The sequence below is a fragment of the Ascaphus truei genome, chromosome 10 (genome assembly GCF_040206685.1).
Source record: "Ascaphus truei isolate aAscTru1 chromosome 10, aAscTru1.hap1, whole genome shotgun sequence".
In the NCBI taxonomy this organism is placed as follows: Eukaryota; Metazoa; Chordata; class Amphibia; order Anura; family Ascaphidae; genus Ascaphus; species Ascaphus truei.
Genome location: NC_134492.1, coordinates 23,651,618 through 23,667,445, shown reverse-complemented (window position 1 = coordinate 23,667,445; position 15,828 = coordinate 23,651,618). Strand labels below are relative to the sequence as shown.

Sequence of the window (15,828 nt, the reverse complement as noted above, 5' to 3'; positions counted from 1 at the left end):
CCCAGAATACACTCCCAGAGCCCCAAATACACTCCCAGAGCCCAGAATACACTCCCAGAGCCCAGAATACACTCCCAGAGATCCACATACACGCCCACAGATCCGAATAGACTCCCAGAGATCCGAATACATTCCCAGAGATCCGAATACACTTCCAGAGATCCGAATACACTCCCAGAGCTCCACATACACTCCCAGAGATCCACATACACCAGTACACTCCCAGAGATCCGAATACACTCCCAGAGCTCCGAATACACTCCCAGAGATCCGAATATACTCCCAGAGCTCCGAATACACTCCCAGAGATCCGAATATACTCCCAGAGATCCGAATACACTCCCAGAGCTCCACATACTCCCAGAGATCCACATACACTCCCAGAGATCCACATACACTCCCAGAGATCCGAATACACTCCCAGAGCTCCACATACACTCCCAGAGATCCACATACACTCCCAGAGATCGACATACACTCCCAGAGATCCGAATATACTCCCAGAGATCCACATACACTCCCAGAGATCCGAATACACTCCCAGAGCTCCACATACACTCCCAGAGATCCGAATACACTCCCAGAGATCCGAATACACTCCCAGAGATCCGAATACATTCCCAGAGATCCGAATACACTCCCAGAGATCCGAATACACTCCCAGAGATCCGAATACACTCCCAGACATCCGAATACACTCCCAGACATCCGAATACACTCCCAGAGATCCACATACACTCCCAGAGATCCGAATACACTCCCAGAGATCCGAATACACTCCCAGAGCCCAGAATACACTCCCAGAGATCCACATACACTCCCAGAGATCCGAATACACTCCCAGAGATCCGAATATACTCCCAGAGATCCGAATACACTCCCAGAGCTCCACATACACTCCCAGAGATCCGAATATACTCCCAGAGCTCCGAATACACTCCCAGAGATCCGGATATACTCCCAGAGCCCCGAATACACTCCCAGAGCCCCAAATACACTCCCAGGGCTCCACATACACTCCCAGAGATCCGAATACACTCAGGGCTCCACATACACTCCCAGAGATCCACATACACTCCCAGCGCTACGAATACACTCCCAGAGATCCGAATACACTCCCAGAGCCCCGAATACACTCCCAGAGATCCGAATACACTCCCAGAGCTCAGAATACACTCCCAGAGCCCAGAATACACTCCCAGGGCTCCACATACACTCCCAGAGATCCGAATACACTCTCAGGGCTCCACATACACTCCCAGAGATCCACATACACTCCCAGGGCTCCGAATACACTCCCAGAGATCCGAATACACTCCCAGAGCCCCGAATACACTCCCAGAGATCAGAATACACTCCCAGAGCCCAGAATACACTCCCAGAGCCCAGAATACACTCCCAGAGATCCGAATACACTCCCAGAGATCCGAATACACTCCCAGAGATCCGAATACACTCCCAGAGCCCAGAATACACTCCCAGAGCCCCGAATACACTCCCAGAGCCCAGAATACACTCCCAGAGCCCAGAATACACTTCCAGAGATCCACATACACGCCCACAGATCCGAATAGACTCCCAGAGATCCGAATACATTCCCAGAGATCCGAATACACTTCCAGAGATCCGAATACACTCCCAGAGCTCCACATACACTCCCTGAGATCCACATACACTCCCAGAGATCCGAATACACTCCCCGAGCTCCGAATACACTCCCAGAGATTCGAATATACTCCCAGAGCTCCGAATACACTCCCAGAGATCCGAATATACTCCCAGAGATCCGAATACACTCCCAGAGCTCCACATACTCCCAGAGATCCACATACACTCCCAGAGATCCACATACACTCCCAGAGATCCGAATACACTCCCAGAGCTCCACATACACTCCCAGAGATCCACATACACTCCCAGAGATCGACATACACTCCCAGAGATCCGAATATACTCCCAGAGATCCACATACACTCCCAGAGATCCGAATACACTCCCAGAGCTCCACATACACTCCCAGAGCTCCACATACACTCCCAGAGATCCGAATACACTCCCAGAGATCCGAATACACTCCCAGGGATCCGAATACGCTCCCAGAGATCCGAATACACTCCCAGAGATCCACATACACTCCCAGAGATCCGAATACACTCCCAGAGCTCCACATACGCTCCCAGAGATCCACATATGCTCCCAGAGATCCGAATACACTCCCAGAGATCCGAATATACTCCCAGAGATCCGAATACACTCTCAGACATCCGAATACACTCCCAGAGATCCACATACACTCCCAGAGATCCGAATACACTCCCAGAGATCCGAATACACTCCCAGAGCCCCAAATACACTCCCAGAGATCCACATACACTCCCAGAGATCCGAATACACTCCCAGAGCCCCGAATACACTCCCAGAGATCCGAATACATTCCCAGAGATCCGAATACGCTCCCAGAGCTCTGAATACACTCCCAGAGATCCACATACAATCCCAGAGATCCGAATACACTCCCAGAGATCCGAATATACTCCCAGAGATCCGAATACACTCCCAGAGCTCCACATACACTCCCAGAGATCCAAATACACTCCCAGAGCTCTGAATACACTCCCAGAGATCCGGATATACTCCCAGAGATCCGAATACACTTCCAGAGTCCCGAATACACTCCCAGAGATCCGAATACACTCCCAGAGCCCCGAATACACTCCCAGAGATCCGAATACACTCCCAGAGATCCGAATACACTCTCAGGGCTCCACATACACTCCCAGGGCTCCACATACACTCCCAGAGATCCGAATACACTCCCAAAGATCCGAATACACTCCCAGAGATCCGAATACACTCCCAGAGCTCCACATACACTCCCAGAGATCCGAATACACTCCCAGAGATCCGAATACACTCCCATAGATCCGAATACACTCCCAGAGATCCGAATACACTCCCAGGGCTCCGAATACACTCCCAGAGCCCCGAATGCACTCCCAGAGATCCGAATACACTCCCAGAGATCCGAATACACTCCTAGAGATCCGAATACACTCCCAGAGCTCCACATAGAGATCCACATATGCTCCCAGAGATCCGAATACACTCCCAGAGATCCGAATATACTCCCAGAGATCCGAATACACTCCCAGACATCCGAATACACTCCCAGAGATCCACATACACTCCCAGAGATCCGAGTACACTCCCAGAGCCCCGAATACCCTCCCAGAGATCCACATACACTCCCAGAGATCCGAATACACCCCCAGAGCCCAGAATACACTCCCAGAAATCCACATACACTCCCAGAGATCCGAATACACTCCCAGAGATCCGAATACATTCCCAGAGATCCGAATACACTCCCAGAGCTCTGAATACACTCCCAGAGATCCACATACACTCCCAGAGCTCCGAATACACTCCCAGAGATCTGAATACACTCCCAGAGATCTGAATACACTCCCAGAGCTCTGAATACACTCCCAGAGATCCACATACACTCCCAGAGATCCGAATACACTCCCAGAGATCCGAATATACTCCCAGAGATCCGAATACACTCCCAGAGCTCCACATACACTCCCAGAGATCCGAATACACTCCCAGAGATCCACATACACTCTCAAAGATCCGAATACACTCCCAGAGATCCGAATACATTCCCAGAGATCCGAATACGCTCCCAGAGCTCTGAATACACTCCCAGAGATCCACATACACTCCCAGAGCTCCGAATACACTCCCAGAGATCCGAATACACTCCCAGAGATCTGAATACACTCCCAGAGATCTGAATACACTCACAGAGCTCTGAATACACTCCCAGAGATCCACATACACTCCCAGAGATCCGAATACACTCCCAGAGATCCGAATATACTCCCAGAGATCCGAATACACTCCCAGAGCTCCACATACACTCCTAGAGATCCGAATACACTCCCAGAGATCCGAATACACTCCCAGAGATCCACATACACTCCCAGAGCTCCACATACACTCCCAGAGATCCAAATACACTCCCAGAGATCCGAATACACTCCTAGAGCTCCGAATACACTCCCAGAGATCCGGATACACTCCCAGAGATCCGAATACACTTCCAGAGTCCCGAATACACTCCCAGAGATCCGAATACACTCCCAGAGATCCGAATACGCTCCCAGAGATCCGAATACGCTCCCAGAGATCCACATACACTCCCAGAGATCCGAATACACTCCCATAGATCCGAATACACTCCCAGAGATCCGAATACACTCCCAGGGCTCCGAATACACTCCCAGAGCCCCGAATGCACTCCCAGAGATCCGAATACACTCCCAGAGCCCCGAATACACTCCCAGAGATCCGAATACACTCCCAGAGATCCGAATACACTCTCAGGGCTACACATACACTCCCAGTGCTCCACATACACTGCCAGAGATCCGAATACACTCCCAGAGATTCGAATACACTCCCAGAGATCCGAATACACTCCCAGAGCTCCACATACACTCCCAGAGATCCGAATACACTCCCAGAGCCCCGAATACACTCCCAGAGATCCGAAAACACTCCCAGATCCCCGAATACACTCCCAGAGATCCGAATACACTCCCAGAGCTCCGAATACACTCCCAGAGATCCACATACACTCCCAGAGATCCGAATACACTCCCAGAGATCCACAACACTCCCAGAGATCCAAATACACTCCCAGAGCCCAGAATACACTCCCAGAGCTCCGAATACACTCCCAGAGATCCACATACACTCCCAGAGATCCGCATACACTGCCAGAGATCCGAATACACTCCCAGAGCTTCACATACACTCCCAGAGATCCACATACACTCCCAGAGATCCGAATACACTCCCAGAGCTCCACATACACTCCCAGAGATCCGAATACACTCCCAGAGCTCCGAATACACTCCCAGAGACCCAGAGCTCCGAATACACTCCCAGAGCCCCGAATACACTCCCAGAGCCCAGAATACACTCCCAGAGCTCCGAATACACTCCCAGAGATCCGAATACACTCCCAGAGCCCCGAATACACTCCCAGAGCCCCGAATACTCTCCCAGTGCTCCGAATACACTCCCAGAGCTCCGAATACACTCCCAGAGCTCCGAATACACTCCCAGAGATCCGAATACACTCCCAGAGATCCGAATACACTCCCAGAGATCCGAATACACTCCCAGAGCTCCGAATACACTCCCAGAGATCCGAATACACTCCCAGAGCTCAGAATACACTCCCAGAGATCCAAATATACTCCCAGAGATCCGAATACACTGCCAGAGATCCGAATACACTCCCAGAGATCCGAATACACTCCCAGAGCCCAGAATACACTCCCAGAGCCCCGAATACACTCCCAGAGCCCCGAATACACTCCCAGAGCCCCGAATACACTCCCAGAGCTCCGAATACACTCCCAGAGATCCGAATACACTCCCAGAGATCCGAATACACTCCCAGAGATCCGAATACACTCCCAGAGATCCGAATACACTCCCAGAGATCCGAATACCCGAATACACTCCCAGAGATCCGGATATACTCCCAGAGCTCATTGTGTACAAATATCAGGACTAGAGATGGGCAAATCCGTCCACATTAGTTTCTTGGATTTTCGCCGATTTTACCCCCAAAATCCGTTTCGCGGTTTCAATCTGCGCTGATTCATCAAAATCCGCCTTTGAATACAACTCGTGGATGGAGTTGTAGAATCCAATCCACGCATTCAGCAATCCGTTGGCGGATTCTCAGGAATCCACGTTTGGATTCTACAAATCTGTCCACGGATTGCGGAATCCGCAGAGTGTATTAGTAATAATAATGTAAAAAATCCGCAAAACGCAAATCGCTCTTTTTGAGATTGATTCGCTGAAATCCGCGGACCAAAGGAACCGGACAACTCCTGGCGGATCCAAATTCGCCAAAAAAAAATCCCCCCATCTCTACTGCAGACCCAGTAAGCAACATATACTATAAAATAAAAGCACTCAGCCACGTACCACTTTTGGGGGCTTTTGTAACGTGAGGCCTTTAAAGCAGCAATACTACTTACCAACTTTATTTTTTCTTTTCTTATTTGTATATGTAAAGCTTGTGACAATGTGTAATTCTACATTCTTATCTAAACTGGCAATCGTTTGGTGCTCCTGTTATAAATCTGTCAAAATCCTGAGTGTGTGCCTAACATAATGGCTGCTGCAGTCAGTGTAAGGCCCCGTCCCCACTGCTTGTGACGGCGGGAACAAGGTACGGCCCTCTATGAGGTTGGCCCCAGTCAGTGTGTGCGCGTGCGCCACCACCTTTCCCAAAGACAGGAAATTGGTCTTTTGGCGCGGAGACTGAGCCACCTGCGCTGAAACAGGGATATCCTGAAAACCTGACCTGTTGGTGGCCCTAGAGGCCTGGAGTTGGATACCCCCAATGCTTACACTAAGCTAGCCTGAGGTACCAGTTTTAAATATTTAGGTATATGGCAAAACACGTACAGTATCTAATGTTTGGTTTTCATATTGACATGATGAAGTGCCAAAATGTATATTAAGCTGGGCGCATTTCATAGAAATACATCTAGCCTAGCGTCCATGGTCAGAAAGTGCATTGCACAGCAGATGCTAATGCCAATTATTAACTATGGGAACGTTTTGTATGGTGCAGGACCCCAAATTCACCGCCGCAAACTCGATATTCTATACAAATCAATATGCAAAAATGTGGCACTCCAGGAAAAGGGATTCATGTGACATTATCCTCTGCAGAATTATCCACTAAAATGTCATATTTGATACTTTGTATGTATAGCTATTTATATAGCGCCGGCCGTGCTTTACAAAGACAATACTGTACAGGGGACTACAATAAGTGAAGCAAAGTCAGACAATAGGAAAGGAAATCCCTGTGCTACTCTCACATTCCGTGGGAGAATTGGCAGAAACGTCGCACCTCCACTCTGTGTATATAACGCGCCTGCATTTCCCTCTCACATTATCACTGTGTGACACTAACCATTTGCATGGCGCAGTTTACTATAAGCGCACGCGATGGCAGCAATGCATTTGTTTTGATGCACTATAAGCGCAGCCTTACTTTTACTCTTCTTAATCCTTCCCCCCCCCCCCCGCCCCAGTATATGGTTTAAGATCAGCTGGCAGAGAATACTGCAGCAATTCTACCTACAGGGATTAGTGATGGTACAAGACATTGGGCACGGTCATTTTGCCGCTCCGCCGGGATTTAGCCGCCACTCACCTCGGCGCAGGGACATCTCACCGCCGGTCGCTTCGTCGCCAAAGTAAGCCTTACCCCTTACGCTAAAACCCCTTAATCTCGCAACCCTTAATATGAAAGCTACCCTCTACCCATGAAACCTTAGCGCCTTGCCCTAATCCTGTATCCTAAAACCCCTATCCTTATCCTCCTAAACCCTTTAATGTACTTCCCTTATTGGCAAAACAGTCGGCGGCTCTGTGCCAAGCTGCTGTGGGAAAGGCCCCTCAGCAACCAAACGTCCGACTACGATTAGGGACGAGTAACCGCATGGTAGATGTACAGTAGTGTGGCCATTTGGAAGAGCCATCGCAAGTAATGTGTGTAAATCAATATTTTTTTCAAGGTCAAATTGACTTTATTGGACCACGGGGCAGTAATATATGTGATTGTTGTGAATAGGTGATAATGAAGGCAATTTGCAAAGACCCACAAAAAATGTGTTTAAGATGCTACAGCCCAGGTGCACTAAGCACCGTTAGGCTACTTATCCTTAATTAACGTTCGGTTAATTGTAATGCATATCCACGATTGAGAATAACCCAGTGTTACGCCTTGAAATAGCGTTTGGAGAAATTGTTCCAGCTGTTGGTGCTAATTATATGCTAATGATATGCAAAAGGGGCGTTCCCTCTAACATCGCCCACCCACTAAATGCCGTTCAGGTTAACGCTGGGAAAGAACGTTGGGTTATTTAGGTCTTGCATCCCCATTTGTCATGTGATCTAGTTTATTTAGAATAAAATGAAGAAAATATGGGCAAAAAGGGCGAAATATATAAAACAATCAAAAAATTGGGGGAAAAGGGCGACATTTGGTGCTCTTTTCTTAAAGACCCCCGGGAAATGTTTCAACTAAAATTTCTAATGGGTAAGTGCTTTTAATTTTTGTGCTCTTTTATTGTAACAAACTTGGTCTTTTACGCTTGATTCACTGTCGGTCCCCTGAACCCCTTTGCCGCGAGGGGACGCGCTCTGCGTTGTGACTCGCGCCCTCTCGTGCTGAAGAGGTTATATCCTGGATTACGATCTGCTCCGGGATTTCCGTTATCCGGTGACTCTGGTTCCACTCGAGCAGTTTGGAATCATGTATATGCTGAGAATAAAATAGATGTGCTGTGTCAACTTACCGTGCACCTGCTTCTCTTCTATGCTGGGCGCCATTAGTCATTTTCCTGAAAGCTGGTGCTGAGCCGGGGGCGCTGAAATCTTCTCACTAAAACTGGAGAGTATTAATCACCCGCAGGCAGAGATGCTCTTTTATTCTTAAAGCAACAATCCCTCTTTTTTAAAAAAATTTTTTTAATACAATTGGAACTCGTCTCTCCGGGGGGTGGGGAAGGGTGTCACCAGATCGGAACCGCGTTATTCCTAGCTCCGGCAACCCTCTGGTTCTTGAGCGATTAGCCTTTTTATGTGTAGGTAAAGAGTAGGTAGGGTTGCCACGTGTCCGGTTTTGAACCGGACAGACCGGTATTTTTCCCCTGCGTCCGGTAAAAAAATGAGGTAATACCGGACATGGATGTGTCCGGTATTCCCTCTGAATGTGTGGTGAGCAGGGCCGCCGACGTGGGAGTGCAGGGACTCCGGTGTCCCGGGCCCGGCGGCTGGACAAAGTAGTTGCCGCTGGGCCCCGGCTCTCCCACAGCTGCGTGTTTCCCTCACTCTGTTACACGCCCAGCTTCTGACGCTGGCGCGCACCGCGCCTTTGTGATATCGGTTGGGCCCAGCTTCTGGCGTGCGCCAGCATGACAGGATGACTCGGTGTGCATCAGCGTCCGAAGCTCGGCGTGGGACAGTGAGGGGGGAGAGCTGGGGGCCCGTCTAAATCTACTTTGTCCGGCCACTGAGCAACCGCAGCCACCAGGCCCGATCTGAGACCACCCCATTGTAAGTCTGTATGTTATTTGTATGGGGGGAGGGTGTATTTGTATATGTATTGAGGGGTCGTGTATTTGTATATATATTGAGGGGAGTATTTTTATATGTATTGGGGGGGTGGTGTATTTTTATATGTATTGGGGGGTGGTGTATTTGTATATGTATTGAGGGGTGGGTGTATTTGTATATGTATTGAGGGGTGGGTGTATTTTTATATGTATTGGGGGGGTGGTGTATTTGTATATGTATTGAGGGGAGTGTTTTTATATGTATTGGGGGGTGGTGTATTTTGCACTATTTCATATTATATTTCGCAAAAAATGCTGGGAGGGCCCACAACCCTTAACCCCCAAACCCCTCCCCATAATTGTTTTTTTAACGAAGTAGAATATGAAATGGTGCAAATTGGTGCATATAGTTAGAGCGAAATTTAGAAGAAAAAAAAAAAGGACATAACAGTCTGATCATTTATAAATAACACACCTCCCCACCGACTTTTCCAGCACGTCGCATCTTTCACCATTGTGTCCAGTATTTGTGGAGAAGCCGCCTGGCAACACTAAGTATAGGTAAAATCAAAGATAGCTGCCAGAATCATTCAATAGGAAGCCGTCACGTCATGCTCTGTTAACATTGTGGCTTCTTATTGTCCCGTGGCAGTGAGGCTTGGAGGGCAGCCAAAAGAGACCAGAATCCCTGGCATATAGAAAGGTTAATATCTTGGGAACTGCAGGGTCTCCAGTGTTAGAAAGGCTGGGGTTCAGCTCCAGGTGACCCCTTGATTCAAATTCTGTAAAAGAAAATTAAAAAAATACTTTTATATTTGATACACAACTATTTACGTTATTTCCACCCTGCATGTTGTCTTGTGTAATATATTTGCACAGTTCTGCGTAAATGGCTGACACTATTACAAAAAGGTAATATATATAATAATATACAGCCATGTTGCTGGTTACTTTTGACACTTATCTACATGGGGTAAGTGGGCCTAATTTTTGTTCCTATTCCTAAATATATTTCTAAAGGTTCTATTCAGTGAAGTGAAGTCATTATCATTCATTAATCCACGTATACCTAAATTACCCGTAACTATCAATAATAGCTTTCACAGGGAATAGGGCCCTCGGTGTTTGGTTGGTCTGATAGGGGTGCAAGACTCCTGTTTCTCAGTTCTGATTGCATTTTCTAGCTGTGGAAAGTCTAGAGAGGCTGGTCTCTGTCTGTATTCAGGAATCATACTCCCTTGCTGTGGCCTTCCTGAAAACCCACCTCGTGTACAGAAACGTGGCCACATCGGTATCACCACGGCTTCAATGATCTTGTTTATTTTTAACTATGCGTAAGTATTGAGGTTGCAGCACTGCGCATGGCAGACATTGGAAATGTATTGGGGGGTAAAATGCTGTTGGGCGCGCACAATCCAGCATTAATTCCCATTCAAGTCAATAGGAGTGGGGTACGCTAACCCTGCTTGATGAATTTGCCAGTAAGTATTTGGAGGGTCTATTTACTAAAGTCTCTCGGCTGCAAAACGGTGTTAAAATGTGTGCAAAATAATGCATCAGATGTAGCAAAGAAAAAAAACAACTTGCAATGGGATTCCTTTTCTTGGGTAAGGCTGGGGCCCCAGTGCGCCCGGAGTCGCGTGCACAGATTAAAGCCGCGATGTGCGGTCTAGGGGCGCGATGGGATGCGCGTGGGGGGGTGCAGCCAAGATGGGGGGGGGGGCACGGCCATGACGGCAAAGCAGCACAAAACACAGCCTTCCTTTGGTCTTCTACACTATCTGCTCTTCCATTGGCTGCCCGCCGACCATGTGATCAGTGTGTGGCGCGCACGCTGTAGCGAGCGTTGCAGCGGCCACCGCTAACTCAGCCTTAGTGTAATGCTGCTCTTTCCACTAGTTTTGCCCCAGTTTTGCACCCGGGAGACTTTAGTAAATGGACCCTTTGCTTTGTCTGATAGGCAGCAGGAAGAAGTACAGATCTCGCAGACGTTATTGCGCCTGTTAACGCTGGCGCGTTATTTGTCAGCTGTGCTATTTAATGCCATGGTTAAGGAAATAATGTGTTATTTAGTGCATTATTTTATGTGTTCCCTCGCGTTAACGGGGATAATAACGCCTGCTACATCTGTACGTGTGTTGAACCTGCAAGATAATGATATGTGACCGAAGCTTCTATGTAAAGGAATTCAAGGAGGGGAGCAGGACGCTTTTACCAGCCCCAGAATCTGCCTGATGTGTTATGGGAAGCCTCAACAACAGAACACGTGTGCTTCAGTGGAGCATGCAAGGACGGACTGGTGAGGAGTTGACGACATGTCTGTGCACAGTAGGGTTTATCTGCAGCTGCTCGCGGGCATATATTTAGTTGTACAGTATTATATGAGGTGCGGGAGGCAAATATAATGATCTTGGATCAATGAAGTGGTTAAAGCATCCCTGCACGCAATTTGCTTTTACTAACCTGAACCAGCAAATCCTCCAGTGCTGAACTATGGTCCCACGATCTCCGGGGACCACCCTCTTCCCAAGCGAGAAGACGTGTATCCACTTGGAAAGTATGGATCAACCTGGCCTCTGGCAGCCAATAGAAAGCTTGGCCAAGGTGGCCATGTACTGTATGAAGTTCTTTGCCGTTTCTTTTTTTTTGTTTGTTTGTTTTTTTTATTACAAAAACTGCAAAAAAATTTAACTTGTCGCTTGAGAACCTTGGGGTGTCTAGAGATCAGGGAGCCACTGATAAGCTGCAGGGGATCCCCCGGTTTATTATGCAAGCTAGAGGGGGGGATTGCTGATTTAAGTATCGGGTATGCACAATAACCAGCAACTCCTCTGCTTAACAAAACTTTCTTTTGCCAGACCAATCCAATCGGGCTGAAACGTCCAAAAGGATTAAAAGAAACTGCCCTTGAATGGGGTGCTGGGTTTGGCTGATCAAGCAGCTTAATGCAGCAGGCGTCTGTTTTAGGGTCATCCCCTGAAAACTGAGGAATAGAGATGGGTGATTTTTTTTTGTGGATTTGGATCCGCTGCGAATCTAGCGATTTCTTTGGTCCGCGAATCAGTCTCAAAAAGGGTAATTCGTCTTTTGTATTTTTTTATTTTTTTTATCACTGACAATCCAATCCGCGGATTCTGCAATCCGTTGGGGGATTCTAAGAGTACAATCTGCGGATTCTGCAATCCGTTGGAGGATTCTAATAGTACAATCCGCGGATTCTGCAATCCGTGGGAGGATTCTAAGAGTACAATCCGCGGATTCTGCATTCTGTTGGAGGATTCTAAGAGTACAATCCGCGGATTCTGCATTCTGTTGGAGGATTCTAAGAGTACAATCCGCGGATTCTGCAATCCGTTGGAGGATTCTAAGAGTACAATCCGCGGATTCTGCAATCCGTGGGAGGATTCTAAGAGTACAATCCGCGGATTCTGCAATCCGTGGGAGGATTCTAATAGTACAATCCGCGGATTCTGCAATCCGTTGGAGGATTCTAAGAGTACAATCCGCGGATTCTGCAATCCGTTGGAGGATTCTTAGAGTACAATCCGCGGATTCTGCAATCTGTTGGAGGATTCTAAGAGTACAATCCGCGGATTCTGCAATCCGTGGGAGGATTCTAAGAGTACAATCCGCGGATTCTGCATTCTGTTGGAGGATTCTAAGAGTACAATCCGCGGATTCTGCAATCCGTTGGAGGATTCCAAGAGTACAATCAGCGGATTCTGCAATCCGTTGGAGGATTCTTAGAGTACAATCCGCGGATTCTGCAATCCGTTGGAGGATTCTTAGAGTACAATCCGCGGATTCTGCAATCTGTTGGAGGATTCTAAGAGTACAATCTGCGGATTCTGCAATCCGTGGGAGGATTCTAAGAGTACAATCCGTGGATTCTGCAATCTGTTGGAGGATTCTAAGAGTACAATCCGCGGATTCTGCAATCCGTGGGAGGATTCTAAGAGTACAATCCGCGGATTCTGCATTCTGTTGGAGGATTCTAAGAGTACAATCCGCGGATTCTGCAATCCGTTGGAGGATTCCAAGAGTACAATCAGCGGATTCTGCAATCCGTTGGGGGATTTGAAAAAATCCTCCAACAGATTGCGGAATCCGTGGATTGGATTGCCAGAATCCATGCGGATAGTATCGAATGGCGGTTTTGGAGAAATCCACACAGAGTGAAACGGATTTTGAATGGAAATCTCATAAAATTCTGCAGAACGGATTTTGACAGTTTCGCCCATCTCTAGTAAGAAAGTAAAAAGGAAAGTAAAAAAAAACAGTAACACATATAGGGGGTTGTTTAATAAAGTCTTACGGCTGCAGAACCAGTATTAAAATAGAAGCCTATAGGAGTTTAACTGATATTCATCTCTCCTGTCTTGCCTTCAAATACTTTCTGGGCAAGCTACCCACCTATCTGAACACGCTCCTCACCCCTACCTCATGCAGCACTTATCATCTGAGATCTGACTCCAAAAGACTGTTCATGGGACCAAGGTTCAGCAAAGTATCCGCCGCTCCTCCTTCTCTTACCGTGCGCCCCAAAACTGGAACAATCTACCGGAGACTCTCACAGCCACCAGTCTAAGTTCTTTCAAAACTAAAGCTGTCTCACATTTTAATCTGGTCTGTAACTGTTATACAGTATACGCATACACTATATATTATCTTTAACTGTGCATACAGTGTCTTGTATATAATGTACTGTATAACGCTTTTTACTTATTGTAACTATGTATTTGTAACCATATACTTGTTATTATAACTCTGTGCCCAGGACATACTTCAAAACGAGAGGTAACTCTCAATGTATTACTTCCTGGTAAAACATTTTATAAATAAATTAAATAAATAAATAATGTTAATATCTCTCCTCCGCCCCCCCAAGCATTTCCTGCTCTTTAACCCTTTGTGTGCCGGGAGGGGCTGCGGCACCAGTATATCCCAGCCCCTCCGGCACACCACTCCTCGGAGCGATCCACACGATCGCTGTGACACCGCTTGGAAACTGCGTTATTCCCATGTACATGCCATACCCAGAATCCTTTGCATGTTCTCAAACTTCGTCATGTTCATTTGTCAGGAGTAGGCCATTGGCGGCATATAAATGAACACTGACGATAATGCAATTCTTTATGTAATTCCTATAATTTAGTCCTTTTAGCTCCACTATTGAAGGTTGTTAGTTTTTTTTTTTTATTTCTTCCCTGACGTCATTGACCAAACATCTCCCCGGTGACACAGGGTTACTATGCATCTCTGGCATGGAAAGGATGCCAGCTGGAGACTCACTTCTCACAATGTCCCTCCTACGAGAACCGCGGGTATAGCAGAGGCTGTGTCACTTATGAGCAGTTATTATCTATATATAGTTGTTCAGCAGGAACAGGCCATAGAAACAAGCCTCCTTGTTTTAGGGGGGAGGGGGTATTCAGAGACGTTGGCAATAACTGCTGTGATCTAAAACTACTTCCGTAATCACCAATGAAAGAAGAAGATGGCAACCTGCTGAGAAAAGGGGAGCATAGTCTGAGTGAGTCGGTGCCCATAGGGCAAGCCTTATTTAAAGGTGCAGTTCCACTCAGCAACATATATTGAGCTTGTCATAAAGTGCAAAGCAATTCGCTATGTACACTGTAGCAGACCCTCCCAACATTTGGAACATAATATAGGTACACTTTATTAGCAACATCAGTACAGGATAGAGGGACTTTACTTACTTACTTTGTAAGAGTGTACTGTATACATTTTTTTTTAAAGTTTGCAATTAAATACATGCATAAACTGGGGTGCTCAACTCCAGTCCCTGATGAAGCACGTTCATGCGAAACGCGTCGAGGTCGTCACTTCTGACATTTCGTCATCATGCAGGAGCGTCTGCACGCCGTGGCGTGGAGATGCCAACCAATAGATCAGCTGTTGAGCTGTTCAGCCGCTTGGATCCCTAGTGTTGCCAGCTGAGCGTCTGCACGCCACTGCATGGAGACGCCAAACCAGTGCATCAGCTGTTGAGCTGTCTAGTTGTGGCCTTCACGGATCCTTGATGCTGCGCGCTGTGTGTCCGGCGACCTGGTGCTCCGGGTCCCAGCAGCATTTCATCTTTGGACTTTCCCGCTCTCACTGGGATAATGTGGAGCCCACTTTTACTTTAATTGTAAGTTTATGCTATATGTTTGTGTGTTTTTTGTATTGCACTATTTGGTGCGCTGTGTATTTTCTTTTGGTGCGCTGTGTCTTTTCTTTTGTTAACTATTCACATAAGCTGGGTTCGGGTCCCTCTGGCATATATGTTAATTAGCTTAGCAAATATAGACCTAACTGCAAAAACCACAATACCTAGTGTAATATTTAGCAAGGTAGAAAACCAGTGCTGCGAACCAGATTTAAACAAAAAAACAAACACCTCATTGTTTTCAAGGGGATTTGTTTCTCCCCATTGCACTCTGTATAGCTGCCTTAAAATGTGGCCTTTTTTCTCATTTAAGTGATACATTCCCCTAGTACATGTATCTCAGCTCTTACATCCCGTTACTTACACTCCTGCTGTGCTCCACTCAGTACTCCCATTACATTAAAGAAGGACTCGTTTGTCCATGAACACAGGAGTGTTCAACTCCAGTCCTCAAGCCCCCCCCCCCCCCCTCACGGTCAGTTTTTC

The 15,828-nt window shown here is 47.3% G+C and overlaps 1 protein-coding gene across 1 annotated transcript in view; it reads left to right on the top strand.

Moving 5' to 3' along the window:
• Positions 1-15,828, top strand: part of PIK3R3 (phosphoinositide-3-kinase regulatory subunit 3) — a 403,008-nt gene that overhangs the window by 104,736 nt on the left and 282,444 nt on the right. The gene's annotated exons all lie outside the window — the stretch shown is intronic.